This window comes from Panthera leo, chromosome A1 (assembly GCF_018350215.1).
Source record: "Panthera leo isolate Ple1 chromosome A1, P.leo_Ple1_pat1.1, whole genome shotgun sequence".
Taxonomy (NCBI): domain Eukaryota; kingdom Metazoa; phylum Chordata; class Mammalia; order Carnivora; family Felidae; genus Panthera; species Panthera leo.
In genome coordinates this window covers 201,984,981-202,011,400 of record NC_056679.1, presented here as the reverse complement: position 1 = coordinate 202,011,400, position 26,420 = coordinate 201,984,981, and the positions used below count along the sequence as shown (strand labels likewise).

Sequence of the window (26,420 nt, the reverse complement as noted above, 5' to 3'; positions counted from 1 at the left end):
AATAGGAAAGGTGAAGAGTTTAAAATGACTCAAGAAAATAAATAAATAAAACATTAAGCAGGCAAAGAATATCCAACATACAGATAATAGGAATTTCTGGAAAAAAAAAAAAAATCTGGCCAGAGTGAGTTTCGTCTCAGATGAATGCTGTGCTCTTTCCATACATAGCTCCAAATCATAAATTAAAAAAAAAAAAAAAAAAAAAAAAAAAAGATTTAAACCACATCTGAAAGGAGCACATTGGTTTCTGAGATAATGATCCCTAGAAAAAACTGTCACCAAGGCATATTTTAGTGACTTATTAATGACTTACAATGGAAAGAAGGTTAAATTTTCATCAAGTATTTTGACAATGATGCCACGCCAGGAGCAACAATGACAAAAACAATAGCAACAAGCAACCCTACCGCCCATGTCTCCCAGTTAAATCTTCAGAGGCAGTTTTGTCTATCTTTGTTTTATTTAAAACTCTCTCTTTGGTGAAAGCTTTATCATCGGTTATTACTTTCATTCGATATTTTCAATATATGTGTCTCTTGCTTAATTACAAATATATTTTCTGTAATTACTACAACACATTTTATTTTGTCATCAAGGTTATCAAATATATAGCAATAAACAATCCTACATATTGAAATATAAAATGGCTTCAGAAAACCGTTGCTAATTGTCAATTATATATGTTGCAGACAACTTCTCCGAGGTTTTTGCTTGTTTTCATCTCCTATACGGTGCCTTTTGATGAATACAATTCTAGACTTTGCTGTAGTCTAATTTATCAGTATTTTCATTAATATTAAAATATTTCCATTTAAACACATAGTGAAGTCAAAGAAAATGGATAAAATGCAAATACAACATAAGGAAGTAGAACACTGACAAATGAAACAAGATTAGGATAGAAAAATGCACTATTTTGAGAAATAATTATTATTTTGAAAAATAATATAATGATATTATTTTGAGAAAATAAGCAAAATTATCTTTATAGAAACCATGTCAAGAAAATACAGATGAAGGGAAAACCTAGATTTGATAGAAGACTTCACACTTCTATAGCCTGTGAAAAAGTTCATGACAGTGCAACTAAAAACAAAATCTGAAAGATTTTTTTTCCCACCATGGGTAGAATTTTGGAAATGAAATCTGTGCTAACATAACTGATCATAATATTTTTTTAAAAAAACTTAGAAAATCATTATATTTAATCTTTTAGTCACCATATCATCCACTACATTCCCAAATCTACACCCTAACGAGGAACATTTAAAATGAACAATCACTGGGGCGCCTGGGTGGCTCAGTCGGTTGAGCATCCGACTTCGGCTCAGGTCATGATCTCACAGTTCGTGGGTTCAAGCCCTGTGTTGGGCTCTGTGCTGACACCTTGGAGCCTGGAGCCTGCTTCAGATTCTGTGTCTCCCTCTCTCTCTGCCCCTCCCCTGTTCATGCTCTGTCTCTGTCTCAAGAATAAATAAACATTAAAAAAAAATGAACCATCACTAGTACCAGGGATTAATAAAAATAAGAATTGTCATTTAATGAGACTTTATGCTGAACACTATACTTGGATCTTTACACATTAAGGAAAAATCATTTGTGCAGGTATTTATTATAGGAGGAGATGATGACTTTGCTACATGGAATGAGAAATCACACACAGGAAAGATTTCTGGGCAGAGAAATAGAAGAGATGAACAATTTCCCACATTGTGCTATAGCAAGCCTTCACAAACTTTTTGTTACTTATAGAAGGGATTAAGATAACATCAAATATGCCTGGATTCAATTCACAACTTTACCCCTTACTGTCCAGCTTTGGTCAACTTAGCTCTTCTGTGCTTCAGTTCTGTCTTTTGTGGAATAAATCTTTCCTCATTATCTTGAGAAAAGCATGACAATGCATTTGTGCACCTAGAAAATTAGAATAACTCAATAATAATATCTGTGATTATTATTACACATATGAATTTCTACTGTAATTGTTCAAAGAAAAAATGAAAATGTGGTATTTGAGACTTAGAATGTCTCCATTGAAATGAAATTTCTTGCCCATTGAAATAATTTTGAAATTAATGGTATTTACTTTCTCAAAGCAGTCAACTTTCATAAAGTGCTTGCAATACTCTGCATACTCCACTTGGGCTTTTAGCAAAGATAGAGAAATTAAGAGAAAAAGTTAGAAGAAAAAAAATGTCCTTATCTTAAGAAGTTTACAATACAATGAGAGAATAGCACCAGAGTTAATAGCGAAATGGATTAGAGAAAGTAGGAAAAAATAATAAAAGAAAGCAAAAGAAACATACAGATATGCTACATAAGCAACATTAAGAAGCAACAATTCCAAAATAAAATTTTGAAAGAAACTAAAGTGACAAAGGATTGAATTAGTCCTTTGTTGGAATATCTATACATCTCAGATTTGCTTGAGGGAAAACCTCTCCCTCCAATAAGCTACCAGAAAGCCGGGAGGGAAGCCAAGTCCCCCAGCCTGCTATACCTAACATAGGATTCTGATATCCAGGTTTAGATGCAAACGGCAAAGAACAAGATTGATTACGTAACCCCAAGGCAAAAATAAAGTAACAGAGGAAAAAGGCCTTTAAGGAGAGAGGGAAGAGGAACCGTGAAGTATTAGAAAAGAAGCTAAATATGGATGATGCGCAGAAAGGGTTGGCAAAAGGAAAAGGTTTGTGACAGTCCCATGGGAGAGACCCCACCCAGTACAGAGGAGCCAGGCACTGGCTCCTCATCACCCAGTAGGTCTGACAGTCTGGAGGAGGGCTTGGCAGAGAGAGAACACAGTGCTCTGGGAAGGACAGAGAAACTCAAGTCAGGAGGAGGGAAGTGCAACCCATATTCTAGCTAAAGTATCAATTAAAGCATTTCAACCACAAAATACCAAGCCAGAAAAGGTACGTTTGAACTATACTGCTCTTTAAAAAAACAAAACTTATTTTTCCCAGTATATATCCAAATATAAGGCAGTCACAAATATAAGTAATCCCCTACTTCCCCAAAAACACAGTTTTGCTCATTTTCATTGTGTGAATATTTAGGGTATAAATGAATTGAGTAAATATCTATTTTTATTTTTACATATACATATTTATCCTACATAATAGAAGGATTTTTAATTTAATGAAATAACTGTATATAATTCTTTCATATGTTTTTTTCTGCATCACTGTCTTGCCAAAACAAAGTATTTTCATTGGAATTATATCGAATCATAGAACTGCATAGAAAAAATTTTCACATTTTTCACACTGAGACTTTTTTTTTAATATTTACTTATTTTGGGGAGAGCACAAGCGAGGAAGGGGCAGACAGATGGGGACAGAGGATCCAAAGCGGGCTCTGTGCTGAGAGGCTGACAGCAGTGAGCCCGATGTGGGGCTCAAACTCACAAACCAGGAGATCATGACCTGAGCCAAAGTCAGACGTTCAATCAACTGAGCCATCCAGGTGCCCCCATACTGAAACTTTGAACACACGAATATGGTGTGTTTCAGTAAAATTTTGTAATTTCCTTGTGTCCACCTAATTATTTGATACATTTTAAATGTCCCAGTTTTAATTCATTTCATTTTTTAAACAAGTTATTACTATACAATTGATTTTGTGTACAGAAAAATCACCAAACCCTCTAATTACTAACCCCTTTAATTTGTGCATGTCTTCTTTTAGGTTTTATTAGTAGATAACAATGGTATTGCTTTCCATGTACTCTTTTCAAAAAAACTCATAACAATCACATTTGACACTGCAGTTATAAGATCATATCCTCTGGATAATTACTAAATGTAAGTTAGATTTCTTCAATGCTTTTTTTAAAACCCTCAATATGGAAGTGTGGGAATTGCTCTGGGAAGGGACAGAGGCCAAGGAAGGGTGGTGCAATCTGGGGCAAAGTTCCATGAGGGATCTCTCTGGCTCAATCCCACAGAGAGCTCTGCAGGCAGTGCTAATCTGGGGTGAGAAAGCTGGACTATTTACAGACTGTGTCATCACTGGTTTAAGGGCTAAGCAGCGGAGGACGCCAATTCCTAGGCATTCCTGTCCACATGAACAAACAAAATAATTTCCATCAGCCTGAGAGCAACTCCCCATAGAGCCCTAAGGACTGGTGTGAAAGCACACAGGGAGTCCAGGATCATGAAAATGGTAAAAAGATACAAGAGGATATGAGAAAAATACAAATGGTCTACAAATCTAGCCCTTTCTCTTCCACCTGCACACTTGTATCTTTTCCAAACCAAGTGAATCCAGTTCACTAGGATTCTTTGTTCATCTGTCATCAATTATGCTACTTCTGCCCAAAAAAGCCTGGAAATTCAACAAATGGATGCAGAGTTCTCCCTACTGAGAAAGCTCTGCCTTCCTTACTGTTAGAAAGGGATAAAACCTTTTTAAATCACATTAATGTAAACCACTGTGTTCAGTAACGTCTTTGATCAATTGGAAACTCAGTAAGTATACAAGTGAAATGAAAAAGAGGTATTATTTTCTAATCAATTCAGGGTAAAAGCAAAAAGAAATGTGTGACGGCTTTGATTAGCTACTTGTAACAGAGTAACACATTTTTATTTGGATTTTCAAATAATTGCTTAGAATGTCTATTTAATTTCTTTTATAACTTTAGCCCTAGTACATGGATGTACTACCCCAACCTTAAAAAATAATAATAAAGATGGGGCGCCTGAGTGGCTCAGTTAAGCATCCGACTTCAGCTGAGGTCATGATCTCACAGATTGTGAGTTCAAGCCCTGGGTTGGGCTCTGTGCTGACAGCTCAGAGCCTGGAGTCTGCTTCAGATTCTGTGTCTCCCTGTCTCTCTGCCCCTCTTCACTTACTCCCTGTGTCTCAAAAAAATAAATAAACATTAAAATTTTTTTTTAAAAATAATAAAGTATAGTAATGAAAAGTAAAAATTAGCAATGAAAAGTTACAGAAAAAAATAATCACTTAATATGATATGAAATTTTGCTTCCAGGCAAAAACATATTTGGCCTTGACCACAGCAACTTCTTACTCAACAATCTCCAGAGGCAAAGGAAACAGAAGCAAAAATGAACTATTGGGACCTCATCAAAATAAAACACTTCTGCACGGTGAAGGAAACAATAAGCAGAACTAAAAGGCAACCGACGGAATGGGGAAAGTATTTGCAAATGACATATCAGATAAAGGATTAGTATCCAAAATCTATAAAGAACTCAAACACCCAAACTCAACACCCAAAAAACCAAATAATCCAGTGAAGAAGTGGGCAAAAGACATGAATAGACACTTCTCCAAAGAAGACATCCAGATGGCCAACTGACACATGAAATAATGCTGAACATCACTCATCATCAGGGAAATACAAATCAAAACCACAATGAGATACCACCTTACAGCTGTCAGAATGGCTAACATTAACAACTCAGGCAACAACAGATGTTGCTGAGGATGCAGAGAAAGAGGATTTCTTTTGCATTGTTGGTGGCAATGCAAGCTGGTGCAGCCACTCTGGAAAACAGTATGGAGGTTCCTCAAAAATTAAAAGTAGAACTACCCTACGACCCAGCAATTGCACTACTAGGCATTTACCCACGGGATACAGGTGTGCTGTTTCAAAGGCCACCACAGTGTTTATAGCAGCACTATCAACAATAGGCAAAGTACAGAAAGCACCCAAATGTCCATCAATGGATGAATGGATAAAGAAGATGCAGTATACATATACATATATATACAATAGAGTATTACTCGGCAATCAAAAAGAATGAAATCTTGCCATTTGCAACTACATGGATGGAACTAGAGGGTATTATGCTAAGCAAAATTAGTCAGAGAAAGACAAATATGACTTAACTCATATGAGGACTTTAAGACACAGAACAGATGAACACAAGGGAAGGGAAGCAAAAATACTATAAAAACAGGGAAGGCGACAAAACAGAAGAGACTCATAAATATGGAGAACAAGCTGAGGGTTACTGGAGGGGTTGTGGGAGGGGGGATGGGATAAATGGGTAAGGGGCATTAAGAAATCTACTCCTGAAATCATTGTTGCACTGTATGCTAACTAACTTGGATGTAAATTCAAAAATTTAAAGCAAATTTAAAAAAAAAAAAGAAATTCTGCTTCCACAATACCAGAGGACGCCATTCAATTTTGCATGCCAGTTTTTCTTTTGAAAAGAAGAAAAATGTGATAAAATACTACTTAATTTTTACTTCAGTGAAAGGAGCTAAGATAAAAATTGTTTTCCTTTAATGAGAGCAGCATGGTTAAAAACAGCTCCTCTTTGTATTCACTTCCTCAAAACATTCTACTACATAAAACCTGGAATCTTACTTCTATTTATAAGATAAAGTGAAAACATTTTTTAACAGTACACAGAAAAAGAGAGTGTACTTCTTAATATGATATTCCAAGTTTATGACTGAGAAGAATCTCAGTCACCTGAAATTTTTCATGTGTAGCTTCTGCCAGGTATCAGTCATGTGACCTTGGACGAGTCACTTAAAACTTCTCTCTCAGTTTTCTCCATAATATGATGAATTGGACTTGTATTAAGGATCATTTACAAGGCTGTAAATAATATTATATTATCTGTCTTCTAACACAATGAGTCTTATTTTTAACCTAGGAATAAATAAGTACTTAGAATTTTTTTAAAAATCACAAGTTTCTGTTCTTTAATACTGGCATGTGGAAGAACATACACGTTTTCTGTTGATTTTGCTATTACACAAAATACTCTTGTGCTTTGGGGTCTTGCCTTAGGAGAACTGCATTTGTTATACAAAGAAACAAGTTTAAGTAATTTAAGTGTATATTTGTCTTTTAGAACAAATGACTTTACATAGCTTACTAAAGTACCATATTAAGCAAAATTAGAGTGAATTTTAACTGTAAAAATAACCTCTATCTTCAGTGGAGTAAGCTCTGCTACACTCAGAATGGCCAAAAGTAAATACTACCAGTAAAATGGTAATTTCAAAAACCAAAATAAAAAAAATGTTTGGTTATATTCTGTTTAACTTACTATGTCAAAAGGAGACAAACTCTAAATTGGGGATTAAACCAAGTACGTCCCTTTATACTTAAACTTTGTTCTTTTAGTTTCTCAATATTTAACTAGGTTGCTGTGAAGGTCAATTTTGTGTGTCAACTTGACGGGGCTATGGAGTGTCTAGGTATCCATCAAATATTATTTTGAGCGACTCTGTGAGGGTGTTTTTGGATGAGGTTAATATTTGAATCAGGAGGCTGAGAAAGCAGATTGCCCTCTACATCATGAGTAAGCCTCATCGAATCAGTTAAAGGTCTGAATAGAGTAATTTGCTGACCCTCCCCCTTAGTAACAGAATTCTTCCTGCCCAGTGACCTCTAAACTAGGACATCACCTCTTCCTGCTTCTATTTCCTTTTCACCTCTATCCTGCTTCCTGTTTCCAGCCTTCATGCTAGCACTGGAACATTGCCTGTGCAGATTCTGGACTTGTCGGCCTCCATAACTGCAGGAGCCAACTTCTAATTATAAATCTCTTTATGTGGAAATATAGACATAGATATTCTATTGGTTTTTCCTGGCGAACCTTGACTAATACAAGTGCTATTATAAATGAGGTAGTGATTCCTTTATATATATATTTTTTTCATTTTTAATGCTGAAAAATTAGAAGTTCACAAGAAGTTGAAAAGATAGTGTAGAGAAATCTGCTGTACCTTTCACTCAGTTTCCCCCCGTGGTTCCCTCTTACGTAATTGTGGTACAATGTCAAAACCTGCATATTAGGGCATTTTGCCACATGTTCATATTCATGTAAACGCACGTAACCACAACTATTACCAAGATACAGAACTCTTCCATCACCACAAAGATTTCTCTTGTGCCACTTCCCTTCTCTTTCTTTCTTTTATTTTCTTTTATTTTTTTACAAACATAGGCTAGATTTGGGGAGGATGGATGAGGGGCAGGGGTGGGGTCAACCCTCCTTCAGACTTCGGAACACAGCAGCCGGCACCCTCTGCTGCCCCAGCCGCACCTTGTTGGGCTCCAGGTCCATCTGGTCCCGGTCCTCACCCAGCTCAACCTCCTCCAGGTTGGTCTGCTGGGCCAGCTCGGTCAGCTCCTCCCTGGAGGCCTGGCTCCTCACAAACAGGATCTCGCTGTGGGCCAGCAAGAGCTGGTCCCACTCACCCTACTCCTTTTTAATCCCATCCACCCAGCTCTATTCTACCATCGACAGCCCCTGGCAATCGCTAATCTGTTTTGCATCTTTATAATATCGTCATTTCAAAAAAGCTATACAATGAAATCAACTACTATGTGATTGTTGTGCCTGGATTTTTGCACTCAACATCATACTCTTCAGATTCATCCAAGTTGTCACATGTATCAGTAGTTGATTGCTTTTTATTTCTGGGCAGTACCCATGAGGCGGATGTACCACAATGTATTTAGTGAGTCACCTACTGAAGGACTTTTTGGTTGTCTCCAGTTTCTGATTATTACAAATAAAGCTGCTATGAACATCTGTGTTCATCTTTATATAGACATAAGTTCCCTTTTCTTTGGCATATATGACTAGTAGTCCAATTGCTGGGTTGTGTGGTAAGTACACGTACAGTTTTTTTTTAACCTCCAAACTGTTTTCCAAAGTGGCTGCAACATTATACACTCCCACTAGCAATGTATCAGTGATCCAGTTCCTCCACATTCTCCCTGGTATTTGGTCCTTGTCACTACTTCTTTCTCAGATTTTTTTTGTTCTGCTCTGTTTTGTTTTGTTTTTAGAGAGAGTGAGCTGGCCGGGGGGGGGGGGGGGGGGGGGGGGGGGGAGCGGCGGAGCAGACAGAAGGACAGACAGAATCCCAAGCAGGCACTGTGCTGCCAGTGCAGAGCCCAACTCGGTACTCAAACTCCTGAACTGTGAGATCATGACCTGAGCCGAGACCAAGAGTCAACCGCTTAACCAACTGAGCCACCCTGGTGCCCCCTTGTCACTGTTTCTATTTCAATATTTGTAGTAAGTGTATGGTGACATCCCATAGTCTTAATTTGCCTTTTTCCTATTGGCTAGAGTTCAAACATCACATTTGCCATCTGTATATCCTCTTCGGTGAAATGAATCATGTTTTTTGCCCATTTTCTAAGTGTATCATCTGTCTTTATAGTTTTGAGTTAATTGTAGATTTGAGCCCTTTGTCAGATTTCGTGGTATATAAATATTAATACCAATGAGTAGTTTTTCTTTTCATCCTCTTAATAAAGTCTCTCAGAGCTCAAGTTCATAATTTTAATATAGTACAATTTACTTTTTTTTTAACAGATTGTGCTTTTGGTGCAATGCTTAAAAACTCTTCCCCATGCCTTAGGTTCAGAGATGTTTTCATATGCTACCTTCTGAAAGTCTTACACTTTTAGTTTTTGCATTTATATTTAGGATCTGTTCTTTGGTAAAAAGGTGTGAGATTTAGATTAAGGTTCTTTTTTTTTTTTTCCTACAGACATCCAATTATTTCAACTCCACTTGTTGAAAATACTAGCCTTCTTCCATTTCACTGCTGTTACACCTTCCTCAACAATTAGCAGGCAATGCTATGTCTGGGGTTTCCATTCTATTCCAAAGATCTATGTGTCTGTCCCTCCACCAATACAACACAGTTTTGATTACTGCCTCTATATGATAAATCTGGTAGAGTGATAACTCCAATTTTGACCTTCTCTTTCAAACTTATTTTAGCTATCCTAGTTTCTTTGTCTTTCCATATAAATTTTAGAATAACTTTTTCTACATCTACAATGAATATTATTGATTTTTGTAGGAATTATGTTAAACTGGTATATCAATTTGGGAGATCTTGAGATCTTTACTATGTTGAGTACTCCGATCCATGAACATAGCATAGCTCTTCATTTACCTAGATCTTCTTTGATTTTTTTTTTTATCATCGCATTTGACAGTTTTCAGTATGTAAGTCATGTTTACTACTCATTTCATTTTTGGAGGCAATTATAAATGATACTGGATTTATAATTTCAGTTTCCACATGTTCATTAGAATATAAAAATGCTCGTTAGAATATAAAAATGCAATTGATTGTTGTGTATTTATGTTGTATCCTGTGACCTCAAATTTACTTATCAGTTCTAAGAGTTTTTTTATAAAATCCTTTGAATTTTCTATGTTGAAAATCACATCGTCTACAAATAGGAAAAGTCGTATTTCTTCCTTTTCTGACCTGTATGTATTTTATTCCCTTTTCTTGCTTTACTGTCATGGCTAGAACTTCCAATAATATGTGGAACAGCAGGTGTTGAAAGCACACGTCCTTGCCTTGTTCCCAGTCTTAGGGGAAAGCACTGAGTCTTTCACCATTAAGTATAAATGTTAGTTTTAATTTTTTTCATGTTTTTATCAAGAAAGTTCTCCTCTCTTACTCTGCTGAGACTTCTTGTCTGAATGGGTGATGAATACTGTCAAATGCTTTTAAGTGTCAACTCATATGATCATGTGATGCTTCTGCTTTAGCCTGTTAATATGGATTACACTGATTGATTTTCACGTATTGAATCATATTTGTATCTGTGAAATGAAATTCACTTGGTCATGGTGCTTAATTCTCTTTACCTGCTTCTGAATTCTATTTGTTAAAAGTTTCACATCTATATTTTTGGAGAATATTGAACTGTAATTTTATTTTTGTGGTACTATATTTAGACTTGGTATCAGGATACTACTGGCTTCATGAAATGAACTGAAAAGTACTCCTTCTTTATTTTTCTGAAAAGACTGGATAGGATAGGTGTTAATTTTACATTAAATGTTTGGTAGAATTCTGTAGGGAAATTATCAAGGTCTGGAGATTTATTTTTTGAGAGGTTTAAATTACAAATTTTATTTCTTGAATAGCTGTATGACTATTCAAGTTATCTATTTCATATTAAATGAGTTATTATGGTTCATGCTTTTCAAAAAATTGATTTATTTCATTTAAGTTGTTGAATATATGTGTGCAGAGTGGTTCAGTGTTTATTACCCTCTCGATGTCTCCAAGATCTATTTGACATTTCCCATTTCATTCCTGATATTAGTCACTTGTGTCTTTTGTTTTTCTCTTTGTCAGTCTTACCATAGGTTAGTCAGTTTTATTAATCTTTTCAAAGAACCAGCTTTTGTTTTATTTATTGTCTCTATTATGCTTGCTTTTTCATTTTCATTGATTCCTGGTCTATATTATTTCCTGCCTTCTGTTTGCTTAAATTTGCTCTTTTTTTGCTAATTTCTTGATGTGAGAACTTAGACCATTGATTTGAAACTTTCTTCTTTCAAATATAAACATTTAGTGCTATAAGTTTCCCTCTCAGCTTTACCTTGGCTGCTTACCACAATTTTTGATATATTGTATTTTCATTTTCATTCAGTTCAATGTATTTGATTCCCCTGAACTTCTTCTTTGATCCATGGATTATTTTAAATTGTATTCTTTTTTAATAAATGTTTTTAATTTTTTCAATGTTTGTTTTTGAGAGAGACAGAGAGAGACAGAGCATGAGCAGGGGAGGGGTAGAGAGAGAGAGAGAGGGAGACACAGAATCCGAAGCAGGCTCCAGGCTCTGAGCTGTCAGCACAGAGTCCAACGTGGGGCTTGAACTCACAAACCGTGAGATCATGACCTGAGCCGAAGTTGGATGATCAATCAATGAGCCACCCAGGTGCCCCAAAATTGTACTCTTTAGTTTCTCAGTGTTTTAAGAATTTCCTGTTATCTCTGCTGATTTCTAGTTTGATTCTACTGTGGCTAGAGACTATACAATTTCAATTTTTTTCTATATTTGTTAAGGTTTATTTTACAGCCCAGGCTGGCTATGGTTTATCTTGATATATTTTCTGTTGGAAATCTGCTGGGGTTGTGTAGGCTATTCTATAAATGTTGATAATATCCTATTGGTTGATGATGTTGTGAGTTCTTCAATATCCTTGCTGATCTTCTATCTCGTTGTTCTATAAGTTATTGAGAAGTACTGAAGTGTTCAATTACTAATACATTTGATATTTGATTAGGTTTTTAGAGTAAATAGGATATTGTGCTCATTATATCTTTAAATGGCTTGTTTCTTATGTTAAAGGATTCACTGAATTTTTTTGTTCGTCTTATATGTAGTCAATTTCTAGGTACTTTTAATAGTGCTGACAGTTCTTTTAATTAGTACTCTAAGATTTTCTAAGCAAGCCATCATTTTATGTGCTACATACAACAATGTTTATTTTTTCCCATTCATTTATATAAATCCTATTTTCTTTGGTTATTAATATTGGCTAAAATGTGTGGGAGATGTTGAAACAGTAGTCGCCCTTCCTCCTTGTTTATAAAATTTTCAAGCAGTTAAAAATATGAATGCTTAGTATGTGATGTAGTGGGGGAAATATGCCATTACATCAGAATTCCATACTAAACTCTCCTTTTACGGGGAAGGTGCAGGAAAGGAGGGGGTAAGAACTGAAACAATTCTATCATCAGTCTTTAGTGCTGTCTGAGGGATGCTGTGGAAGTCAAGGAAAGATACTCTCATTAGTTGTATAGACTATAGTTTCCTTACTAAACTCAACAGGATTAATTGATGTTCTACCGTCTCCCAAAACCTACTCTTTTTTAACATATATTCTAATATATGTTTGTCATTTGTTCAATCCATATCAATATATTTTTATCAGGATTAAATATCACAAAACATAGTGATTCGTGTATATTAACATAAAAATAAACACTAAAGACTACAAAATATTCTAGCTTGTATAGGGGAGTCTAAAAGATGTTTATATGTTTGTGAAACAAATTCATCTTCTATTTTCCAGCTATTTTGCAACAAGCTCAGACCACTTCACTTCAGAAACTATTTTCTGTCTATCGATATAGGACAAGGTTAGGATAACCAGAAAGTTACCAGATAGAGATTCAGTCATGATGATGTTCTTTTTTTCAGATTTTTTATTTATAACACAGAGTACAGATCTAGCTGAGCTAGAGAGAGACAGAGACAGAGACAAAGAGAAAGAGATAGAGTCTACTAGGAAAAATCTTGGTGAGTGGCTGACCTACTAGTATCATAAAAGTAAACTAGACTATAATAAATAATTTCAGCTAAATGTTTTTAACATAAGCATAGTTTTAAAAACACTTGGGGCACCTGGGTGGCTCAGTTGGTTAAGCATCGACTTGGCTCCGGTCATGATCTCATGGTTTGTGAGTTCGAGCCCATATCGGGCTCTGTGCTGACAGTGAGGAGCCTGCTTGGAATTCTCTGTCTCCCTCTCTCTCTGCCACTCCCTGCTTGTGCTCTCTCTCTCTCTCTCAAAAATAAATAAACATTAAAATAATTAAATGGATGGAACTAGAGTAAGTTATGCTAATCAAAATAAGCCAGTCAGAAGACAAATACATGATTTCATTCGTATCTGGAATCTAAGAAACAAAACAGATGAACATAAGGGAAGGGGAAAAAAATAAGATAAAAACAGAGAGGGAGACAAACCATAAGAGACTCTTAAATACAGAGAACAAACTGAGGGTTGCTGGTGGGGTGTTGGATAGGGTGATGAGCTAAATGGGTGATGGGCATGAAGGAGGGTACTTGTTGGGACAAGCACTGGGTGTTATATGTAAGTGATGAATCACTGAATTCTTTGCCTGAAATCATTATTACACTATATGTTAACTAACTTGGATTTAAATTCAAAAAATAAATAAATAAACAAAATTTAGATAAATAATTCTTTTATCACATATTTATAATTGAGTACTCTATTAGACATAATTATGTCATCCAAAAATCTTTTATAAAAACAGAATGAAATAGTTATAATTAAAAATAAGTACAGCATATAGAATCTTTAAAAAAAAATAGTACCTGTGCACCATCCATTATGTAATGTTCTTTCAAGAATTTTTTTTAAGTTTATTTATTTTTAGTAACCTCTACACCCAACACGGGGCTCCAAGTTACAAACCTGAGATCAAGAGTCTCATGCTCTTCTGATTGAGCCAGTCAGGCACCCTTCAGGGGTATTTTTGGTAGAAAAAAATCTATTATAATGCTTTTCCTGAAAGAATGAAAGTAAACTTAGTTAAAATAATCTATAGGCATACACTTTCAAGTCCCCATTTCTCAGTAGAGCAACTCTGATTAGGTAACAGGTTAAAGAGATTGATAATTTTGGGGAACACCTGGGTGGCTCAGTCAGTTAACCAGAGAACTCTTAATCTCAGCTCAAGTCTTGATCTCAGTGTCATGAGTTCAAGCCCCAAGTTGGGCTCTGTGCTGGGTGTGAAGCCCACTTTAAAAAAGAGAGAGAGAGAGAGATGGGTAATTTTAAACAAAATAAGGATTCTACTTAAAAGTTTGTTTTACAAAAATATCTGCTCCCACATGCAATTATTGTATGAATTATAGAGGGGGGAAAAAGCAATTCTTACTCAATATTAGTAATAGTACTCTTTCTGGCTTCAAAAGAAGTTTAAGGCCATGGTACAGTGTAGCTGGGGACAAGTGGCATAGTATATGTAAGACTATCACCGCGCTCATGTTGCATTTCATCGCAAGTGACGAAGAAACTGAAAGAGGAAACGTGAGTCCCGCTGTTCAAAACAACCATGGTGTTAGAAGAATACAGCACACCTGTATCAGCCCCACACGTATAAAAGCATAAAAGGAAGATGCCGAAAATAAACTCATCTTAATTTGTGCAAGTCGACAAACTCTGTAGCAAACTGCCAACTCAACCAACGTAGTAAGTGTTTGGTGGGGCCTGAGGAGGGTGGAAGATTTCCTGGCTAACATACTGAAGTCTCCTCCAAGGGAAAATAGGAGTGCAAGTGTGCATAAACCATTATTTATAAAATAGTTAACTGAGTGTGTTTTGGGGGCACCTGGGTGGCTCAGTCAGTTAAGCATCCGACTCTTGGGTTTCTCACAATTTGTGAGTTCGAGCCCCATGTTGGGTTCTGCACTGACAGTGTGGAGCCTCCTTGGGATTCTCTCTCTCTTCGTCTCCCTCTGCCCCTCTCTTGCCCTCTCTCTCTCTCTCTCTAAAAATAAATAAACTTAAATTTAAACATAAAAAATAAAAAAAATTAAAGACAGTTTATTGTTTTTATTTCTAACATCTGTTTTGTCAGGATGGCTGAGTAGTCTTTTTTTAACTTATACTTTTTAAAGTTTATTGATTTATTTTGAGAGAGAGAGAGAGGCAAAGCAAGAGAGAGAGAAAGAGAGAGAGAATCCCAAGCAGTCTCTGCACTGTCAGCACAGAGCCCAACATAGGCCTTGATCCCGCAAACTATCATGACCTGAGCTGAAATCAAGAGTGGCACAGGGGTGCCTGGGTGGCTCAGTCTTGGTTAAGCGTCCGACTTCGGCTCAGGTCATGATCTCGCAGTCTGTGGGTTCGAGACCCGTGTCGGGCTCTGTGCTGACAGCTCAGAGCCTGGAGCCTGTTTCAGATTCTGCGCCTCCCTCTTTCTCTGACCCTCCCCTGTTCATGCTCTCTGTCTCAAAAATAAATAAATGTTAAAAAAAAAAAAAAAAAAGAGTGGCATGCTTAACCGACTGAGCCAGCTAGGCACCCCAGGATAGCAGAGTAGTCTTACAGCATCATATTCTGGTAAGATTTCTTGAAAAGAAATGTGACACGAATATGTAAAAGGAATTATTTCCTTGCTTAGAGAGAGGAAACAGAAAAAAAGGATAAATAGGAAGTATTTCTAGGCACTTGCAAGAATCCCTTCTTTTCACGCAAAAAGTATACACAACAGGATTCTCTGGGGAGAACACCTCAACCAGTTTTACCTAGTATTTCATAAAGAACTCCAATTCTTCCGAATAATATCAAATTTTCCAGGCAATCAAATGCCATGTTAATGGGATTAGCATGCGGGTTAAGGTAAAAAATTCTGAGTGGGGAGAAAAGTAGTAGCTGATTTTCAATCTTTTATAATATGTTTACCATATTTATTCCAAAATCTCCTTACAACAAATTGGGTTCCAAAGAGCTAAGTCAAAGAACTACATTTTATTTTTGTTTTTAATTTATTTGTTTTTGAGAAAGAGAGCATGAGCACGAGCAGAGAGGTCAGGGGAGAAAGAGAGGGAGAGACAGAGAATCTCAAGCAGGTTCCTCACTGTCAGTGCAGAGCCTGATGTGGGTCTTGAACTCACAAACCGTGAGATCATGACCTGAGCTGAAATCAAGAGTTGGACGCTTAAACGACTGAGTCACTCAAGCACCACAAAGAACTACAGTTTAAAGTGTAGCGTGTCAATTAAGAACATCACAGTAGAAGCATTTACGAAGTGCCTACAGGTGGAAAATCAGTAACGCTAACCACAGTGAACAAGTCTGTTAGAAGAAAAGCAAAATTGCTAATGTACCCATTGTAGAAGGTCCATATTTTTCAATCTTGGAAATCTCCATGTAGTTCTGCCTACTGATCCTCAGAAAAGCCAAAACTTTTAAAGAACAATTCTGTTCCTTCTAATTCCCCGACACTATCACATCTACTCACTCATTTTGTCCCTGAAGGGAGGGGACAGTAGAGCTCACAGCCAAATCAAGCACATACTTACTGCACCACGGAAGTATTCGAAGTGACTTTCACTTAAAGAAAAAAAGTTAAAGTCACAGAAGAGATGCTGTGTGTTGTTGCTGTGCTTCTCACTGTGGGTGGTAGCAGTGGTATTTGGTTTGGCCGGGGCTGTTTTATCCATCCTTTCATAGAATCCTACAACCCAAAGTGAGAGGGTAAAAAATATTGACCTTTGGTAAAAGAATATTTGAGGTAACTCTCCTATTCCGTGCACTACCGCACTCTGTGTTCATGAGAACATAGGAGTGACAGATTAGACCAGCTCCTCACTAGACCTTAGGTATGAATTGATTTCCATTTCTCTCAGTACATTATTTCTTGGCTACATTTCTATTTGTCTCTTCTGATGGTTATTATCAAGTGTGAGGTTAGGGTCTGAGTATAAAAAAAAGAACTATGGAGCCCTAATCCTGTATTTCAGGTAGGATTAAGACTTAGAATGAAAAGAGAAATCGGTTTGCCACACAGAGATTTCAAGTAACGTCCCTGGCTTTGTGCTCTATTCACATCTCCCCTCCGTGACACTCAGGCAGCTTTAAGCAGCTGGGTGAGGATTCCAAGAATTAAGATTCCATCTATCTCAAATATAGTTTCAGCTCCTCAGGAATAAGAAAAAGACTAATGAAAATAACTTTTCTGCTGCAAAAGACAGTCTAAGATTAAATGACAGAAGACTTTCTAATTGTACCAGTTCTGATGTGGTAAATATAAAACACTAAAGGGAAAAGTTCAACCTCTAGTAGATTTTGAAAGCCAAAATAGCTTTAAGCAATAATAGCCAAATCACTATTAGTTAATTTTATTCTATTCCAAGGCAAGATCTGAGAGTATTACTGTCAAGAGAGTGAGCATCTAACTAAAGAGAGTTGTTTGGTAACTGTGGTTCACTTTATTGCCAATTAAGCAGCCAGTGGCCATGCTGTAATAGGATCTCGACTGACCGCCATTGGACAGGTTGGAAATTAATGAACTCAATACAGGAAATCTACTCTTGCTTTAAAAAATAATTTAATCAATTATAATCATTCCATATTCTCATCACTCATACCACTTATCAATGGAAACTTCCTAAACTCTGAGACATAAATAAGTAATTTATAATGTTGGAGATACTGAACACTTTTTTATGGTTCCTAAATGCAAGAAGTTACACCTCAGATGAGGAGACTAGATTAACAGGGATGAAACAGGATTAAATAGTATGCAAAACAATTCTGCTCTGATACAGAATAGTGATTTCCAAATGTCAGTTGGCCAGTCAATGCTACTGCAAAGACTTCCCCAGACTATGAATAAAGGAATAAAAACCAAAAAAAAAAAAAAAAAAAATGCAGATTTCTCCAATTTAACAACATTGGTTATAAAACACATCATCTGACAATAGCTTATATTAACAGGACTCTTTACATATTTCCTATGTAAAAGGAGGAATTTATCAGAGGTGCACTGTGCTATCTTATATAATCAAAGTGAAGGTTGAACCATCAAACCATGGGAATTGCAGAGGGGAAGTGCATTGAAGACTTAGGGAAAACAGAAAACAGCACAATTGTCATTGCTTTTTTGTAGTTGGAATAATTAAGATAAAGTCTGTTAGGTGTATATATATATATGTACACACATATATATACATATATACACACATATATACATATATATGTATATGTACATATATGTATATATATGTGTGTGTACATATATATGTATACACACACACACACACACACATATATATAATAGTGTCTATATTTGTTATACTGTGGATTCTATCTCTGAGATTTATTCACTACCATTTGTAAGTTTGTACCCTTAAATGACATCTGATAGAGGATGTAACTATAGCTATAATGGCAATCCTATAACAACATATAAGTGTATCAAATCAACATACTGGACACCTTAAATTAACATACTGTATATATGTGTCAAATATATTTCAATAAACAAAGAAAACAGAACTCAAGTGCCACCGACAGTCAGCTTCTCCCTCTCTCTCCTCTCAGCTTCACCTATTGTTAGAAAAGGAAATTTAGGACCAAATTGGACTGACTTACATGAAGGGCCTAACCTGATTTGAGCCAGATTAGAGAAGCAAACAAAAAAACGACACCCTCACATAAGTGGAGGGACATGTAAAACGTCATCCTACGAAGTAGGTTCCAAAAGAAAAAAAGGCCACTCAAAGAGGAAGTTAAAGATTCTTAGTAAATAAAATAATACAATGTCTAGCTTTGGGGGGATAACAAAATCTACCAAATTAAATATTCCAATCAATTGTACAGCATATTTTAGATGTCAGAAAATATTAAAATGTCCAAAACATACACTTCCTATATTTAAAAATACATGTTCACTCTGAAGTTTGAGAAGCACTGAGAGTATTCAGGGGGGAAAAAAATGAAGAAATAAGACTTGAACTGTAGCCCATGAAAGATGGTAGAATTGACTAGTTGAGCTGAAAGAGTAGGTAAGTCCAGTAAAGAGAGAAAACAAAAAAGTATAGAAGGCAACGTATCTTATTCAAAGGGCACTGAAGGAAACTTTCAGAATAAATTTATTGCTCCTCTTCTTTTTTATTTGATACTATGCTTCATAGCTAAGAGTAATCCCCGATGGAAATTAGAGGTAGTAAATTTGGAATTGGAAAATTCCAAAGGGGTGCTGATGCCACTGTTTACTTGTTTTATATACTAATTAGTCAGCTAATTTCTTGGGTTGTCAAAACTGATTACTGTAAAAGTACTACCCATTATAGAAGTGAGATTGAAATAAAAAGTGATATAATTATCAAAGTGGACCAGAGTACTCATATTGAGAGCGAGAATAATGCATCTCAAAAACTGCTGAAAAAACAGAATGAATGTCAAAATCAGAAAACTGCCATATGTTAAGCTGAGTTTTTCTTCCTAAACATTAGAAATTTTAAATATCCTCAAATATAGCACCTTCTTAGGTGGAAATTTTTCAAAAAATATTCAGTTTGTTAGTGTAAAATCAGTGCAGATGTCAAACATCTGATGGTGGAAAAGCAAGCTTATATTTAGCTTTAACTGAGACATTTTTGGAGAACTGGATTTATGTTTACTTACAAAGGCATATGTTCACTTTGAATGTTAGTGTGTTGAAGAGAAGAGAAATATTTTAAGGTAACAATCATAAATGCAACAGAAATCGAAAACAAATAACATTTGTTGCTGAAATTCCAAAGATTATTCAATTCAAACAAGTTAATATTCACGGAACTCTATTATCCAACAGTTTCAATGCCTCTAGAAAAACTGAGAATATGTAATATAAAATGCATTTCTTAGTTCAACTAAGACAGTCTAATATAAAATGGTATAGAAATAAATTTAATTTACTTTAATTCAGAGTATATATTTCTGCATTGTACATCTAACTAGATGATTTATGTGTCACTCAATCTGTCACAAAAATTCTTTTCACTTCTGTTTAGTTCCCAGCTAGCCAGTGAGCAAACTACATTAGCATGTCAAAAGTTGACATTTTTGAAATAATTTCCTTATTGTAATGAAACACTGAACTTAAGTGACAAATATAAAACCGCTTTCTTGCTGCAATTTCAAGACTGCTGGGAAAACTGCCACTTCCCCAAATCAATCTCTCCATGTTTTTTGGTACATCTACTTCCTGGATAGGAGTTTATAATCCTTCAGCTCAGAATTTTGATACCATTAGAATTAAAGCCCACTTTGAAAGAGTCCTACTTTGAGAAATTATCAGGTAAATATCCTTTCAGATTAGGATGGCTATTATCAAAAACTCAGAAGACAACAAGTGTTGGCGAGGATATGGAGAACGGGAACACTTATACACAGTTGGTGGGAATGTAAATTGACGCAGTCATTATGGGACACAGTACAGAGGTTCCTCAAAAAAATTAAAAATAAAACCACCACGTGATCCAGGAATCCTATTTCTGGTTAAACATCCAAAGGAAATGAAATACGTATCTCAAAGAGATATATGTACTCTTATGTTCACTATGGCATTATTCAAAAAAAACAAAATATGGAAACAACTAAATGTCCATGAATGCTAAAAGAAAATTTAGTGTATATATATTTATAATGGATTATTCAGCCTTTAAAAAGAAGGAAATCCTGCCACTTGCCACAAAATGGGTGAACCTGAAGGACATTAAGCCAAGTGAAATTGAGCCAGACACAGAAAGGTAAACACTTCATGATCTCACTTATATGTGGATTCTAAACTAGTTGAACTCAGGGAGAAGAATGGTGGTTGGTGGGGTGGGGGAAACAGCTGGAACGAGGAGATCTTAGTCAAAAGGTAAAAAGTTTCAGTTATGCAAGATGAATGGGTTCTGGAGAACTAATGTATGGTGTATGGCATCGTGACTACAGTTCATAGTACTGAATTGTATAACTGAAATTGGCTAAGAAGATAGATCTTAAATCTTCTCAACATACACACACAGAGGCAACTATGTAGAAGTGATGTTATTTTGCTTGGTTGTAGTTCTTTTCACAATGTATAAATATATAAAAACATCAAGTGGTACATCTTAAGTCTCTACAATTTAAAGATATCCACATAAACTTATTTTAGCAAAAAATAATATAATTTCAATGGGAAACGGCATGGAGATTCTGGGATGTAATATGGAAAGAAGAAAAGTTCGGGCAGGAATGAGGAGTAACTTATGACAGGACATCCAAAGCCTTATTCAATACCCACATGGGACTTTGATGAATCTTAGGAAACAAGGTGAGGAAAATAAAGCAAGTTGCCAAAGACAAAGGGTATATTACAAGTTTTAAAACACTCAGAACAATCACACCTAAATAATATATCATTTAGGGCTATGCATCTGTTCGAAAAGTATTTTCAGAAGAAAAAAATAAAACAAAATTTAGGTTTATGGTTACCTGAGGGAAGCTGGCAGAACACGTGGGTAGTGTTAACGTTTTCGCCAATGTAATCAATCTTAAGTTGGAAGATGGATTCCCAGATGTTTGATTTCATTCTTCATAATTTATTTATCTGTTCCATATACTCTTTGATATGCATTAAAAGTTATTAACCTTGAAAGGAGCACAGAAGGCAAATACTGTCATGTCCATCCATTGCTAAGGGTTGGGGCCAGGTTAATGAAGGCTAATTGTGTGTATAAGTACTGGAAAGAAGTCACGTACTATCTTGACTGTTTCTCCCCCCATGAATAAATCAGCTCCTGGGCTGCGTACATGGGGACAAGAGATAGTGCCACAACAAGGCTGGGAAAGCTGTCTGGCAGATAAGCATGATAAGAACTCTGAGTTCTCTGCTCCACCAACAGAAACAAATGAACAAGCTGAAGCTGGACATACAAACCTAGGCGAAAGACATAATTCATCGATTCAAGCAAGCAGTCAAGTAGCAAAAAGATAGAATTAAGTATGAGCAATTTCAAAGGTTAAAAAAAAAAGTCAGTCACTGGAATGAGAGGACAAACCACAGAGTGGGAGAAAATATTTATAAAAGAATGATAAAGGACTGTTACCCAAAATATACAAAGAACTCTTAAAACTCAGCAATAAGAAAATGAATCACCTGTTTAAAAATGGTGATTTAAATTTTTTTTTATTAGTTTTCTTTATTTTTGAGAGGCAGAGAGAGACAGAGTACGTGTAGGGGAGGGACAGAGAGAGAGGAAGACACAGAATCCAAAGCAGGCTCCAGGCTCTGAGCTGTCAGCACAGAGCCTGACGCAGGGCTGGAGTTCACAATCCATGAGATCATGACCTGAGCCGAAGTCAGACGCTCAAGAGACCAAGCCACCCAGGTGCCCCAAAAATGATGATTTAAAGACCTGACCAGACAACTCACAAAAGAAGATATGTAGATGTAAATAAGCATATGAAAAGATGTTCAACATCATATGCCATTTAAAAATTACAAAATAAAACAATGAGATAACACTGCACACCCATTTGAAAGGCAAAAATCCAAAACACTGACAATATCAACTGCTGGTGAGGATGCGGAATGACAAGGAGTCTCATGCATTACAAATGCAATGCAAAATGCCTCAACTATTTTGGAAAACATTTTGGCCATTTCTTACAAAATTAAATATATTCTTATAAGATACAGTGCTCACACTCCTTGGTATTTACACAAATAAGCTGAAAACTTATGTCAACACAAAAACCTGCACAAAGGTCTTTTCTTAATAGCACCTTTGTACATGATTTCCAAAACTTGACGCAACCAAAAAGTCTTTAAGTAAGGGATGGATAAACTGTGGTACATCCAGACACTGGAATATTATTTACTGTGAAAAAGAAATGAGCCATCAAGTCATGAAGAGACATGGAGGAAACTTTCATGTATATTACTAAGCGAAAAAAGCCAATCTGAAAAGACAACATAATGTATTACTCCAACTATATAACATTCTGGAGAAGGCAAAACTGTAGAGATTGTAACCAGATGGATGGGTGCCAGGAGTTGGCAGGAGGGGAGGAGGGAGGGAGGGATGAATAGGCAGAACACAAGGAAGTTTTAGGGAAGTGGAATGACTGTAAGACACTCTAATGGTAGATGCATGTCATTATACATTTGTCAAAACCCATGTAATGTACAACACCAAGTGTGAACCATAATATAAACTATGGACTTCAGGTGATAAAGATGTGTTGATGTAGGGGCGCCTGGACGGCTCAATCGGCTAAGCGTCTGACTTCAGCTCAGGTCATGATCTCCTGGTCTGGGGAGTTGGAGACCTGTGTCAGGCTCTGTGCCAACAGCTCAGAGCCTGGAGCCTGCTTTGGATTCTGTGTCTCCCTCTCTCTCTGCCCTTCCCCTGCTCATGCTCTGTCTCTGTCTCAAAAATAAGTAAAAACATTTAAAAAAAAAAAGATGTGTTGACATAAGCTCATCAACTGTAACAAATGTACCACTCACGTGGGGGGTGTTGCTACTAAGGGGAGGCCATGTCTGTATGGGGTTAGGGAGTATGCAGGGACTTTCTGTACTTGCCATTTAATTTTGTTGTGACCTAAAACTGCTCTAATAAACTATGTCTACTTTTTTAAAATTAACCTTAAAGCCCTGAGGACTTGGGAAATTCCAAGAAATCAGAAAATAGAAAATAAGCGTATTATGTGTGACAACAGAAACACAGAAAACAATCTGCACTGAAGATTCAGTTAAGAGTAGGTTTTAATATTAGGTAAACATTTTATCCAGCAGGAAATAAATTTTAGTCTGTAAAGAACCATAAAGAACATCTATATGACAAACAGAAAAACCACTACAAATTAAAAACTATTTTGACATGCAAACTACAACTAATAAAATTATACAATTTCTCCTTATCATGACCACTAAAAACACATATTTCTTCTATAGTCTAAGAGAGAAGTAAAGGATTGCTTGAAAATCTCAACTCACTACAATTTATATCAGTGACTGCAGGTATTACATAACTATCAGTTATGTAATCAGAGCTATTCTGTGTTTAAAATATAATTGGATAATTAACTGGGCTCAAGTAAAAAATACGTGGACATAAATAAAGGTAGATGCAGACCCAATGAGCATTTTCCTTTAAAAAAAAAAAAAAAGTATCCAGACTTTGAAAAAGTAGGATTCTGCAGAAAGTGCTCAGAAATTCAAAGATTTGACTAGCTACAACTAATTAACCTTTTAATGCTGCCATTACAATATGCATTCAAAAGCAGATGCTACTGGGTTTGAGCAGGTGTGTTAGATGAGTACGAGAGTAAATGCCAACCTCCTTCCAGGATAGGGCAATTCTTGTCATCTGGTTCATCTCAGAGATCTTTACTGCTACAGGATTGCTCTGAATGACAATGAACTTTCCAGTACAGAATTTTGGACATACTGTCAGTATAAGAGAATAGACTTGCTATGGTAAGACCAACAACAGAAAGTATCAGGAAAGTTCTTTCCAAATGATGATCCCAATAGAAAATTATGGGACACCACCTGGTTCACAGTTTTACCCGCTGGACAGATCATCAGCCTTAAGAAAGACCTGAATGCCGCCTTTTAAAAGAGGTCACATTTGAGCACAACACTGTTTTTCAGAGCTGTTCTGTGGCCCCGCATCTACTTTCTGAGCTCCTCCCCGAAAGCTTCTCTGCCTCTGCTGCTTACTTACTCCATAGATCTATTTAATATCTTTTAGAAAATCACAATTTTCTGTATAGGGTCTTCCTGGTATACTGAGAAACACTTTGGTAGGTGCTAAATTACCCAATCAAGGATTACAGCAAAGTGTTTAAATAGAGTTTTCCTGTAACATTCTATGCTTTTATAACTGTCATATTTACCTCCAATTATCAAAAACATAGGGCCTAACATTAAAGAATGCTACTATCAGGTGAGGCAGTAATGTGGTCAGGCAAACGCCATCCACACGGCCAGGCTTGTGCTCTTGTTGCTGATGGGTTTTACCTGAAAAAAAAAAAGTAAGTATACTGTCCATCTTTTGATTTTTATAAAAATATTATCATTTGTTAAAATAGCAGAATTTAAGCAACACTCTTAAAAGTGGTCTAAAAAATGATACTTCAAGAGCCAAGATAAAGGAAACGAATGCAACTGGGTGTCGTTAAGTGCTGTTTAGACAGTACTGATCACAGTTTACATAAGGGGCGGTCTCATTTCTTCACTCTAAATCTAATCTTTTGGTCAAACATAGAGATTCATTCTGAGAAGTCCTCTTCTTCACAGCCTGTCGCTGCAGTTCTTAACTTTTCTCAAACACATTTTTCTACCTTTCCAAAATGAAACCATTTGTATGAGACCATCATATGTACACATGCAAGACCACAAGGGGCATGAAACCTGTCATGATTAATTCTCTCAATACCTGCACTATTTCTCAACGAGCTTTATTCTTTTAAAACAGTGAAGTAGCCAATGCTTAAGTTAAGGCAGGTGTAGTAATGATCACTCTACATATTTGTGGTGTGGAGTTGGTCTGAACTAAAATATATAGCCTAGGATGGAAATCATCCGAAAAAAACTTGTAATAAATGAATGAGTGAACTATGCTTTGTACAGAGAGGTTATTAAATGAGATTTCTTAGTTGCAGACGGTGTAAATATCACTGCCAAAACTGTGGTATGTCCATTCTCTTAACAATCAGTCAATGATCTTTTCCAACCTGTGAGGTGTCCTGGACCAGAGCTGTTTTAATACTAATGTGCATTCAAATCTAAGGTCCTAGGTGATTTTAACTGTCTCTGGCTATTTTTCTTTGTCACCACACATACTAAAATTCTAGTTGTCATAAATGAAAAAAAAAACAACAACAACAACAAAAAATCAACACTTCAAACCTAGGATAAATGAATTAAATAAGCCTGTATCCCAAGATAGCCTCCATCAATTTTTTTTGTCTCTCTGTGCAAGAATCTCCCTCATTAAAAATTGGCTCTATTCCCACACTTGTTTGTATCCGAGTGGCCTGGGACTGGTCTGACCAATTGAAAAAAACAGAACTTCTGCCACACCAATTCAAAACCTGATCTTCAGTTTCTGTGTCGTGCCTCTTGAAGCCTAAATCACAATGTAAGAATCCCAGATACGGATTATAAATATCAGAAAGCCTGAAAACAAACAGCTCTGAAACAAAGACTGACTGGATAGAAAGAAGAGACATTTCTTACTTCAACAATTACCATTCTCAGTACATGTTAGAATAACTGCACAGAATATCAGTAAATGTGACCTGAACAACACTATCAACCAAATAAGCATACGTTTTAGGACACTC

General features: G+C 36.1%; 1 long non-coding RNA gene across 1 annotated transcript in view; it reads right to left on the bottom strand.

Annotated features, from left to right (window-relative positions):
* Window positions 1–1,563: 1,563 nt before the first annotated feature.
* LOC122201864 overlaps window positions 1,564–26,420 on the bottom strand; it is an 81,878-nt gene continuing 57,021 nt past the window's right edge. Inside the window, exons 2-4 of the long non-coding RNA XR_006194354.1 lie at window positions 24,969–25,092; window positions 21,555–21,710; window positions 1,564–1,914 (exon numbers count right to left, since the gene is read on the bottom strand). This is a non-coding gene — a long non-coding RNA (uncharacterized LOC122201864). The remainder of the gene's footprint in view (window positions 1,915–21,554; window positions 21,711–24,968; window positions 25,093–26,420) is intronic.